The following is a 12,590-nucleotide window of genomic DNA, read 5'->3' as shown; positions in this document are numbered from 1 at the left end:
CAGGCCTGAATTATCACATTCAACTTCTCCTCTCTTTCAAATATTTAAATGCACTTAGTGTGTCTAAATCTGATCTCTTTCAGTGTTAATGGAAGGCTGATATGAATGGAGTTATTCTCACAAGGATCTAGGATGGAGAGGTTTAAGGCAAGCAAATGGTACCGCTGGGTGCTGGGCATGCAAACACTCCAGGTAGACCAGATGACCCAGGCTGGCTGGGATCATAGACTGACCTGGACCTTGTAAGTCATTCTTACTTTATTGGGTTTTATTTTGTTCCACATTTACTTGTTCACTATTTTGTAATTGGGGCAAGGTAAGAATTTCAATTAGTCTAAGAATGCTTAGCCATATCTCAAACTGTCTTACTCAGATATTTTTATCCTTCTGAACATACACCTAAATTCCACCTACATTCTAAAGATATTCAGTAAGTCAGCTGAAAAGACAGGTGGGGCATGGGGCCGAGGACTGCCACCACCCTTGGGCTTGGCTCTGGTGAGTGAGTTGCTCAATGATGATGAGCAGGACCATCTAGTGAGTCTTCTCCAGGAAGACTTGCAGCACCTGAGGCATTGCTGGTGTACACCAACTCCAAGTTGGAGTCAGTGCCATAATAAGGATCTTCAATAATGAGTTGCTTCTGTGGAACATTGATGGGGAACAGACAAAGATACACAGAGAAACCTTGTCTTGGAAGAATAAAAAATAAAAGAAATAGAGTAATAAAAGCCACATAGAGATGGAAAATACACAGAGAATCTGGATACTGTGTTTTTTGTTGTCTTAAAATTGTTTGACTACTGACGAAGGAGAAACAGCTGCTAAAAGAGTTGATTATAAATGCTACTGGATTAATCCAACCTATATATTTTGAAAATGTCTTGACTTCAAAATTTAAGTCAAAAGATGTTACTTTTGAGAAGAGGTTTTGCTTTTGTTTCCAGAGGAAATGAGAGGCTGTGGATTTATACTGCATTAAGAAAAATAAGGTTTGATGGAGGAAGACCCCCTGAAAAATCTACAAAGGGAATGGATGGCCCAGACAATCCAACATTTCAGAGCACCTCTGTTGCAGGTTCTTCTGAGTTCTGCATCCAGAATGGCTTCAAGGCTGATGGCTGAGATGATACAGCCTCACAGAATACTCTAGTCAGGACTTGACCATAATCCTAAATTTTCTTTGTGTCCTCATAAGATCACAAGTGCCCCCAATCAGCAGGAAATAGCCTAGAAAACTATGCCCACATTCCCAAAACATGGATTATAGATGTTTGTCTTTGTTTACTGAGTTGGGTAAGAGTTGCTATGGATAACGGTCAGGAAAAAAAGCTAAACAAAGGAGGTTAGATTCAGAGTTCTTGTTTTGAAAAGAATAAAAGGGGAAATGATGTGGGATAATGCTCTTATTCACTGTAAAGATTTATCACTCATAGTGGTTTAATAAAATGCTGATTGGCCAGTAGCCAGGCAGGAAGTATAGGCAGGGCTACCAGACTAGGAGAATTCTGGGAAGAGGAAGGCAGAGACACAGTTGCCAGCCAGATACAGCGGAAGCAAGATGAGAATGACTTACTGAGAAAAGACACCAAGCCAGGTGGCTAAACATAGAATTACGGGTTAATTTAAGTTGTAAAAGTTTGTTAGTAATAAGCCTGAGCAATAGGCCAAACAGTATATACTTAATATAAGCCTCTGTTTATTTATTTGGTACTGAATGGCTGCAGGACAGGCAGGACAGATACTAACATCCACAGATCTTAGCTCCCAAGTAGCTCAATTTTTGCTTTGTAATTTTTAACTTGATTACTTTTCCTATTCAAATCTCTCAGATTGCTTTCATCCATACATGGTATATAATCGAATGTGGCAAAGCCTTCTTTAGTACTCTTTCTTGCCTATGGGCTGTGCTAATGTATCATTTCTTAGGCAGCTGACAGCTCTTGGGTCTGGGGGCCAGCCCACGTTCCAGTCAGAAGCAGTGCTGCTGCCAATGGCCAAATTATCGGAAACATTTTCATCAGTCACCAATTTTCTGAAAACTGCTTCTGCAATGGGTGGCCGGCAAATGTTACTGAGACACACAAACAACACTGACTTGGGCCCAATCTCTGCTGTCCTTCCGTGTAGACCCTGGCACCCTGCCCTGTTTCATCTTATCAGAATCTCCAGGGACATTCTATAATCTTGACTTATTGAAAAAGAGGAACACAGCTTCTCAGAAACTCTTTGAGGTGTCGCTCCAGAGACACCGAACGGTATATGCATGGTGGGCAGCTGTTCTCAGTGAACCCACACTAGTGGGTATGTCTTTCTTCCTTTAGGTTACTTCTCCCTCTGAACTCTCAGGCCTAAAATCGACACTAAAACATCTTTTTATAACCCCAATCCAACCTCACACTGGCTTGGACTGATATCCTGTTTAGTGTGGCCAAGGATGGGTGCTGATCTGAGTCGAGGAACCTACAAGATTTAGGGAGTTCCTCAGGCTGATGGTCTAATAAAGAGCTGAATGGCCAATAGCAGGGCAGGAGAAAGGCTGGCAGGCAGAGAATATAAATAGAAGGAGAAATGAGAAAGAGAGGCACAATGAGAGAACAAGGGGAGGGTGACAGGTGCCAGCCACACAGCCGAATAACCAGCTACAGAGTAAGAGTGGAAGGAAGCAACCTAGATGCCCCTCAACTGAAGGGTGGATGAAGAAGATGTGGTACATTTACACAATGAAATACTACTCAGTGGGAAAAAAAAACAATAGACTCTTGAAATTCACAAGTAAATGGATGGAACTTGAAGAAACCATATTGAGTGATGTAACCCAGTCACAAAAATAGGAACATGGTATGTACTCACTCATATATGGATTTTAGACCTAGAGTAAAGGATCACCAGCCTATAATTCACACCACCAGAAAAACTATGATACGAGGAGGAACCTAAGAGATTCATACAAGCTCCCTCACAGAAGGGCAAAGGAACAGAGGTCCTGAACATATTAGGAATGGGGGGGAGCAGTGTGTAGAGAAGGAGTTAGGAGAAAGAGAAGGGTAGGAGAGGAGAACATGTAGGGCCAGGAAGATTGAGTTGGGGGATAAATAGACAAGAGCAAAAAAAAAAAAAAAAAAAAAAAAAAAAAAAGAGAGAGAGAGAGAGAGAGAGAGAAATACCATAATAGAGGGAACCATTATAGGTTTGAAAAGAAATTTGACTATAGAGAAGTGTCCGAAGTGTCCAGAGACCTCAAGGATGACCCCCAACTAACAGTCTGAGCAACAGTGGAAAGGCTACCTTAAATGCCCTTCTCTGGTAATGAGATTGGTAAATAACTTATATGCCATCATAGAGCCCTCATCTAGTAGCTGATGGAAACAGGAACAGACACCCACAGCTGAACACTGAGCCAAACTCCTGGAATCCAGTTGCAGAGAGGGAGGAGTGATAAGAAAAGGGGTCAAGACCAGGTTACAGAAACCCATAGAGACAGCTGACCTGAACAAGGGGAGCTCATAGATACCCCCAGACTGAAAGCTGGGAAACCAGCATTGTACCGACTCAGACCCCCTGAACATGAGCCTCAGTTAGAAGGCCTGGGCAGTCTAAGGGGCCTCTGACAGTGGAACCAGGATGTATCCCTGGTGCATGAAAGGACTTCGGGAGCACATTCCCCATGGAGGGATACTCCCTTAACCTAGAGGCAAGAGGTAGGGCCTAGACCCTGCTCCAAATGACTTGACAGATTTTGATGATCCATCCTGGAGGGCATCACCCTCCCTGTGGAGTGTGGGGGGAATGGGGTGGGAGGGGGTTCAGGGGGCATGGGACAGAGGGAGGGAAAGGGAACTGGGATCTGTATGTAAAATAAGAAAAAATAATAAGTATAAAAAAAAAAAGAAAATAAGATTACAGAGGTAAGAAAAGGAAAAAGCCCAGAGGCAAAAGGTAGTTGGGGATAATTTAAGAAAAGCTTGCAAGAAACAAGCCAAGCTAAGGCTGGGCATTCCTAACTAAGAATAAGCCTCCATGTGTGAGTTATTTGGGAGCTGGATGGTGGACCCCCCAAAAAACCAAAAAAGCAAAACATCCACGACACCCATTATGTTCTAGATGGTCACAAATCTGAGCTTATGAAGAACACAGAGTGAAGATAGGGAAGAGAAAAGTTGGGGCCGGAGAGACCGCTCTGCCATTTAGGAGTGCTTGTTGCTTACAGAGGACTCTGGTCTGTTTCCAGCACCCACAAGACAGCTCACAACCATCTGCAATTCCACTTCCAGGAAACCAACATCCTCTTCTGGCCTCAGCAGGGACTGTGTGGCCACCGTGCATAGCCCCACACACAGGCAAAACACCCATACAGGTAAAATACAAATAAATGTGTATGTGTGTGTGTGTGTGAGAGAGAGAGGGAGGGGGGAAGAGACAGAGTTCATACCTCTCACTGCTGTGAAACAGGAACAGGTTGGGAAAGGTCTTGTCTTCTCTTCCTGGACCTCAGCATCCCTCATCCTGTCTGTTTGAGGGCCAGGTTGGTGACCTAACCTTAGAGATATGCTGCTGGTGGCATGTGTCTGGTGTGCTTTCTCTCAGCATCTCTTAGCCTAGCAGCTCTCTCATTCTGGAAACTGTTCCCATGTACATCCAAATCACCCCTAAGCTGTCCCTGCCCTGCTGGATTCAGGCTGCTGCCTCCTCACTTGGATTCTGGGGCCAAGTGGGCTTGTAACTCCTCTCCTGCTAAAAACCACAGTGTGGCTAAGGCTCACAGGGACTAGCTTCCACTAGCTGACCCTGGCTGGATTAAGAAGCTATATGGAGAGAGAAGGGCTCAGCATTATGTCTATGCCAGCTCCTGCAGACCCTCCTGCTATATACTCTTGAAGGCTCCACTAGCCACCTATGGAATTCACAAGTAAGTCCTGGGTGTTTTAAGCTACCAAGAGTTGGGCTGTTTTGATGTGCACAATTCTGCATCACCTCCTAGCCTCCTACAGTGGATAAGCCCACTCTACCCTCAGACTCAGCTAATGACCAGAGGAGAGAGAAACCCTGGGGAGTCTGCAAATAGAGGAGCAGGAGGACTTGGAGCCCACAGGTCAGTCCTCTGAACTAACACCTCAGACTAACACCGCAGGACAGCAACAAACACCCGCTCGGGGGGGGGGGGGGTTTCTACTGGAGGAGTACACTTGTAAATGGGACAATTTCACAGCACTTTGCTGATGTCCAACCCACTGGCACTGCTGAGACCAGAGCTAGAAAACAGTCATTTCCCTCGCCAAATTGCCACCGCTGAACTTCCTGCCGTGCTGAGCTCCGGTGATAGAAATTAATTCAGTAGATGAAAATCTGGCAGAGAAGAAGGAAAATGGGCATGCTGGGCAGGGGATGGCTCTGAGCAGGAGCTACAAGACACAGCATCAACGGACCCTGTGCTTAATGGAGGCAGACAGGGCACTAGGCTTCATAGGCACCCAGTCCAATCTAAACCTCTCTCTCTTTCTCTGTGTGTCTGTCTCTCTTCCTCTCTGTCTCTCTTCCTGTCTCTGTGTGTCTCTCCATATTTCTGTTTCTTTCTCTCCCTCCCTCCCTCTCTCTCTCTCTCTCTCTCTCTCTCTCTCTCTCTCTCTCTCCTCTGTCTCTTCAGTTCCTGTCATTCCGATAGTTCAGAGGTGCTGAGCCTGCACAACACCTGCTTCTGCACAAATCCGTGTATTGGAGGCTGGGGTCCAAGGTGGTCCCACACTAGGAACCACTGATCTGAAATTTAAACTCTTAAAAAAAAACTAGCATTTTTTTTTTCATCTCACAGCAAGCAATAGGGTGATTATGTAGTCCCCAAAAATGTCAGTAGTTTTTTTGGAGCTGCAGAGGCTTTCCTTGGATGACTTTACCTTATTGAGTTGCTATCCTCTTCCTTCTCCTCCTCCTTATTATTTATTAACATTTATTTATTTTTATGTATGAATGCTTTGTCTGCATGTATGCCTGCATCACAGAAGAGGGCATTGGATTCTATTATTGATGGTTGTGAGCCATCATGTGGTTGCTGGGAATTGAACTCAGGACCTTTGAAAACAGTCAGTGTTCTTAACCACCAAGCCATATCTCCAGTCCCATCATCGTTACTCTTGAAGTCTTGTGGTCACAGGGTGGCTGCTACAGTTCCAGATCTCATGTATATTCTAAGACAGCAAGGGTCTCTTGCAGCCTTATCTCCAAACCCCACATAATCTTGTATCTGCCAGTTTTGACTGGTGGAATGAGTCTCTATCCTGCTGAAATCAAAGAGATGGAAAACTAGATTACCACTAAATGGGAGACTTAATAGAACCACATTGCCAACAGGTGCATGGATTGGGATGGGAGAAATTTGCATTCAACAACCAGGGACTGGGGATGTAGCTCAGTTGATACCATTTACCCCAGGCTTAATCTCTCGTATTACATAGGCAGGGTATGGTGGTGCATGCCTGTAATCCAAACACTCAGAGGTGGAGGCAGGAGGATCAGAAGTTTAAGGTCATGAATGTGAAAAAAAAAAATGTTTTTTGCAACAGCCAGAGGCCATCCCCTGGGCCAACAGGAGACTTGCTCCCGGTCTGGTCCATGTGAGATTGGCTGCTAGAGTTCATAGATGCTTGCTCTTGTCATGGAAAAAAAACCTAGTGCAAACTGTTTGGAACAACCAGAGCCAGATCAGAGCCTCCTGGAGTGGGGCGGCTGTGGTTGTGTCCTCTTGGCATCTGTGTAATTCCTGATGCAGCCAGGCTGGTGTGCATGCATTCCTATAGCTGCAGCCATTTAGCTCAGCTCCCTTCCTCAGGCAGCTGGGAGTCAGTGCAGTGTCTCACAGCTGTCAATTAGGAAGTCATACTGCCTTAGCAACCCTACAGCTTAGCTTATTTGAGAGAAAAGTAAAAAAGTTAAAATGGGTGCTACAATAAAGGTGTGTGGTAAGCATTAACAACAATGCCACAGTACTTAATAGCTCTTTGTTCTGGGCAAAATACCCATGGGGAGAGCTGGGCCACTTTGTGTACTTATTAGGCTCACCAGAAAGTCTGAGGGACTCAGTCTGACCTCTTGTACGCCTCTGCCTTTTCACTATGTGGAAACACAGCCACAGGTGCCATTGTGGACACTGAGCTGCTGGCACCATAATTTTGCACTTTCAACTTCCAGAATTGGGAGGGAAAACAAAACAAAAATGAAAAACAATACAACCCTCCTGCTGGTTATAAATTACCCAGCGTAAAGCATTTTGTTATCACTACTTAAATAGACAAAGACATTCAGCCTAATGTTTTAATTTTGTGCTGTGTTTCATTTTGGTTTTCTCTTTGAAAGCGGGTCTCACGGATCCCAGGCTGGCCTCAGACTCACCAAGTACTGAAGGATGACTTTGAACTCTTGATCCTTCCCATCTTCACCTCTCGAATTCCTGGATTTGCTATGTGCCACCGTGTCATTTTGCAGTACTGGGAACAAGCCCTGGCCTTCATGAATGCTGTGGAAGCATTCTATCAGCTGAGGGGCATCCCCAGCCTTTGTCAGCCTAACATTTTAGTGGCCCATGAGAAAGAGAAATGTTTAAGAGTTGAAGCAATGGCTGTTTCTGGGTTTTTCAGGAGCCATGTGCCTTTGGACTCACTCATATGCCTGCCAGCAGCTTCTCCTGTGTTGGCTGCCAGAGGTAGTTGTCTAGTGTGTTTCTTCTGTAATCAAGCACACTCACTGTCTGGCGGTGTTAGGTACTCCTCAAATGATCCTTAAAGCAGTGCAGGCTATAGGTAAATACCAGGACTGCTCTCAGGCAGCTGTAAAGCTCTTCCTCCAGAGTACTGCCCTCCCGTGCTCTGAGACTCTGGCACAAGGCTTACAAGTTCTCCCTCCTTCCGCAGCACTTGTCAAAATATTTTTTCTCGAACAGTATCTCACTCCTATGACAGCTCTGGTGCCAGCTGTTAGGTTAATGAGAGTGCCTCATCCATCGTGTTTTGTTTTGCCTGTGAACCCAGAGTCCAGAATTTCTACTCCTTTGATCTCTGAATGGAAAACAAAACCATAGTGACTGTAGCCCTGGGCCCAAGGAGAGAAGCATGCAGGGTAGAGTTCAACACACACACACACACACACACACACACACACACACACACACACACACACACACACACACACCCCTGCATCACAGGATGGTATGTCAGAGAGCATCAGGTGAGGACAAATAGGCTAAGGTTGGATGTCACACGTCATATAGAGATTCCAAAGCCACAGCATGAACCTTTGAAAGAGTGAGATTTTCTAAGTTGTTCTCAAGAATGGTGGTAAGAAACATAGGAGTCTTGTCTAGTCAAAAAAGTTTAAGAGGGAGCTGGGAGTCAGTTGGTTGTGGTTCACACCTTTAATCCCAGCACTTTGGAAGCAGAGGCTAAGAGGATCTCTGTGAGTTCAAGGTCAGCCTGGTCTACAAAGAGAGTTCCAAGACAGTCATTGGAGAGAGAGAGAGACAGAGAGAGAGCTGGGACATGCCCCCTGTGTTTGCCAGCCATTCACGTGTGCCCACATGACAGCTTTAAAATGACTTGTTTTGACTCGGGCTTTAGAGGTATCAGTTCTACTCCTATGCTCTGTTGGTTCCTGACCCACAGTGTGGCAGGATGTCCTGACAGCTGCAGCGTGGGACACAGAGCTGTTCAATTCTCAGGAGACAGAGAGCAGAGCCAAGACAGCAGGGGTCAGGCTTGGATGTGCCCTTCCCTCATGGAGACCAGAACCGCTTCCTGCAGACAGGCTCTGCTACCCACTGCTCACATCCTGAGGATTCCCTGAAGGGAGTGGCATCCTCTCATGCCACAGATGCACCTTAGGCCTTAGATGGCCAGTGTGGCATTGTGTCTGGGAGTTCAGCATCAGCAACGGAGAAGATGATGGGTGTTGAAAAAACTTGTTCGTGGCAGGTAACCATGGCAACAGATGCCAGGAGGAAGACCACCCAAAGGCTGTGAGACCATCAGAGAGGTCATGCCTGAGGATCAGGAAGGTTCTCCACAAGCTGTCATTTCACCTGAGAATAGAGTGCTCCCCCCCAGGCTGGGTGCTCTCAGAGGTCACCGGCAGCAGAGCTGTGCAGTGGGAGGAGTGGGAGGTACCCAGAGTACAACAAACACAGGCAGGAGGGAAGAGATACTGGGGGCCACTATGCGCTCCCAGCAGGGCAAAGCTGGCATGGCACAGGTGTAGCTGTGTGACTAAGTTTAGGATTATCAATCAAAATGCACAATTATCGGGAATATCTTTATGTGAAGTGAGAATTCTTTCCCAGTGCCTGGGATGTGGTGATTGGAACTCAAGCAGCTATTTTGAACCATTAGTTGGGAGCCTTAATAGTAGAAAACAAGGTAGACATAGCCTGCAACTTTGATCATCATGGATTTTTTTTAATTCTTTCCTAGACCTGTTTCTGAATTTCTGTAAGTTAAGAAAGGTTAAAAAATAATAACATTTTCACTTATATAAGCCACTTAAATCTGAGCACACCTATGTTGGAATACTGATCTGGCTGATGTTGCTGGAGTCACACAGCCTTTTGTTGTCAGAGTCAAGGAACTGGGGGACTTTCATAGTGGGATGGTGGACAACCTCATGATTGTAGAGCCTTCTAGGCCTGTGTACTGGTCTTCAGAGGATCCATGGGAGCAAACATTTCTGTCCAACAGAAGTTGATCCAAGGGTCTAAAGCTAATGAAGTGAAGAGGTACCCAAGGCTTGAGTACCGAGGATGCCAAGGGACCTGGGTTCACCAACTGAGTAGGGCTGTTTGCTGGCTGGCTAGCTGGTTGGATCCTTTCAGCCCAGCACTGGTATTACAGGCATGTGACACTATGCCTGGTCTTCTTACATGGGTTCTGGGGATGGAATTCAGGTCTTGTGCTCCCTAGGCTTGCCCTTTATGGTTGAGTGCTCCCAGCAGCCTGGGGACATATTTTTCCCTTAAAGTTCTGGTTGATTTTTTTTTTTTTTTTGGTAGCTCAGGGTGGAGCATTTGCCTTGTCTTGTAAGGTCCTCAGTTCCTGTCCCAAACACCAACAACTCTTTCTTAGCCAACTTTCTGCAGTTGTATGTGTTTGCATTTATTCTGGACCTAATAGCCATGAACTTGACTTTGCCTGGCCACACTGCCTCCCAAACTTGAGCAGGCTTCAGAGTTCACAGCAGTCCTTGTCCAAGGACATCACTGGGTATGGGCTGGGTCAAGCAGGGTCTGCCTTGCTCAGTAGATTCTTAATCTCAGGAGTTCTTGCTTGAGCTAATGCTGGGGGACTCTGGGAGGAACTCCTAGTTGAGTTCCTTGGGACTCTGATGGCTAGGCTTCCTGTGGGGTGACCCAGAACTTGGGGGAGCAGGGGTGCCAGGCTTCCCCAGAGCACCATTATTCCAGCTGAGTGGGAAGGGGCCTGGGAATTCACCAGGCTGGCAGCTCTGAGAGCATACCTAGCAGAGGAACAGAAGACTGGTGCAAAGGTGAATAGCAGGGAAAGGTGGCATACCATAATTTCCTCTCTCGCTGATCTATTTTCCTGCACCACAAGACAACTTGAGAGGGTGCAGTGTAGCTCATCGAGAGCTCACTTTACCCATTTGGAGATTCTGGGAGAGCAGATATCATGAGTTAAGGACCTGCTGCTGGGGTCGAAGCCCACCCTGAGAGAGGTAAAGGGCCTCAAATTTAAAAGGCCTTCTTCCTCTTGGTGAGTCTTGGTGACAATACACACACATGGGGAGCATGGCAGACTGACTCATCCAGAGTCTGTAGCCCTGGCCTGCCTTGCCCTGCCCACGGGATGGCTGGGAGTCTGGGGCCTGTCTTCTTCATGCAGTGAGGGAGTCTGATTGGTTCACCCACTTCCTCCCAAGAATCTAGCTTCCCTCTTGTAGGCGTCATCACGCCTGATTCCTCCTCTTTATCTCCTCTGCAGCTCTTTGCTGGTCTGTTTCATGCTTGGGAAGATCTGACCCCAGAGAGCATCTCAATTACCAACTAATAGAGACGATGCTGACGCACAGCCATCTCCAGGCATCCAAGTGCAGGCTGAATGCAGAATCCCTCTTGGTAAGTGTAGGCCAGAGGCATCCCAGTGTTGCCACTTCTGTCCATGTGGCACTTCAGCTGGCATGTACATATCCAAACACTCCGTGACAAGGCTCCTTGGGGCCCTGAAGGATTGACGACGTCACTGCTGTGCCAGGATCCCACTCAGCCATTGCCTTCTAGAAGGATGCCTTATGGGGGCTTCGTGTCCTTCCTCCTCTTTTATTGGCCACACCAGGGAGGGGCAGCTGTACCCATTTCAAAGCATCAGAGGCTGCTGGAATTTGCTACGGCTGTTTTGAGCCTTCTACAACTTCACAGGAATCTTACAGATGCCCACCCCCATCTTTGCAAATAATTCTCCCCAATTTTATAGTTCAGAAAAGCCAGAACCCAGGGTGTGACATGCGTCTGAGCTGGTACACTCTACAGCCAGTGCCTGCTTCTAGCTGGGTCTGGTGCAGACCTGGAGCTCAGCTACTCTGGAAGCTGAAGCAAGAGCATAATCCAGTCAAGGCCTGCCTGAGCCCCACAGAGCACAGAGTTCAAGGGTAGCCTGGGAACTTAGTGAGACTCTGTCTAAAAAGAAAACCTCACAAGGCTGAAGAGATGGCTCAGTGGATAAACACTTGCTGGGCAAGTGTGAGGAACTGAGTTTAATCCCCAGAACTGGGATTATTTTTAAGCCAGAGGTGGTGGTGGTCAGAGGACAATCTCAGGAGCTGTTTCTGTCATTCATCTTGTTCCTTTGTTGTTTGCTAGCATGCCCAAGAGTGCTTAGAGGCTACCTAACTCACACCTTGCTGTGCAGCACTTTACAGTGCTCAGCCTTACATGGGTTCTGGTTATCTAAAGCTGGTTCCTATGCTTTTGCAGCAAGCGTATCTATCGAGACCAGCCTAGCCTGAATTTGAATTCCCTCAGAGTGACCTTGTGACTCCGAGCCCTGCGCCCTGGGAACTCACCTTGAAAAAGATGACATAGCAGGGCTGTGAGCACTACACAGAAAAAGCATTTGGTGTAGGCCCTGGGAACCAGGCTCTACAGACATCATGTAGCTTAGGTTAAAGTCCCAGGTGCAGCTGTGTGGCTTTGGGTAAGTTACTTGCCCTTCAATTTCTTGGTGCACAGAGCTAGGGGGTGCAGGGGTGGGTGGGGGACTGTAACTGGGGAACAGGTTCAGCTGTTGGCAGTGTTTGGTAAGCCTTGTGATGGCAGCATGCACTGAGATACTGAAGGAGTACATCCATCGCAATCTAGGCCCTGGGACAAGAGCTTCACCCAGGGCAGCACTGTGGAGCAGGGACTGCAGAGTTCAGTCTCTGCACTTGTGAAGACTCCAGGCCAAGAGTTCTCAGTCCTGACTGCACTCTGGCACCACATGGGAGTCATATTCAGTGCCCACATCCAGGTCCTTCATTGGTCTACAGGAAACCTGGCATCCAATGATATCCTTTTAATGCTGCAGAAAACTATAACAAGTAGCCAGGCTGGAGAGTCA

General features: G+C 46.8%; 1 pseudogene; it reads right to left on the bottom strand.

Annotated features, from left to right (window-relative positions):
• Positions 1-433: 433 nt before the first annotated feature.
• LOC127221812 (low molecular weight phosphotyrosine protein phosphatase-like) lies at positions 434-12,335 on the bottom strand (annotated as a pseudogene).
• Between the last annotated feature and the right edge of the window lie 255 nt (positions 12,336-12,590).

Source organism: Phodopus roborovskii, unplaced genomic scaffold (assembly GCF_943737965.1).
Source record: "Phodopus roborovskii unplaced genomic scaffold, PHOROB, whole genome shotgun sequence".
NCBI lineage: Eukaryota > Metazoa > Chordata > Mammalia > Rodentia > Cricetidae > Phodopus > Phodopus roborovskii.
The sequence above is the reverse complement of the archived record's forward strand: the minus strand, read 5'-3'. Positions and strand labels throughout refer to the sequence as shown.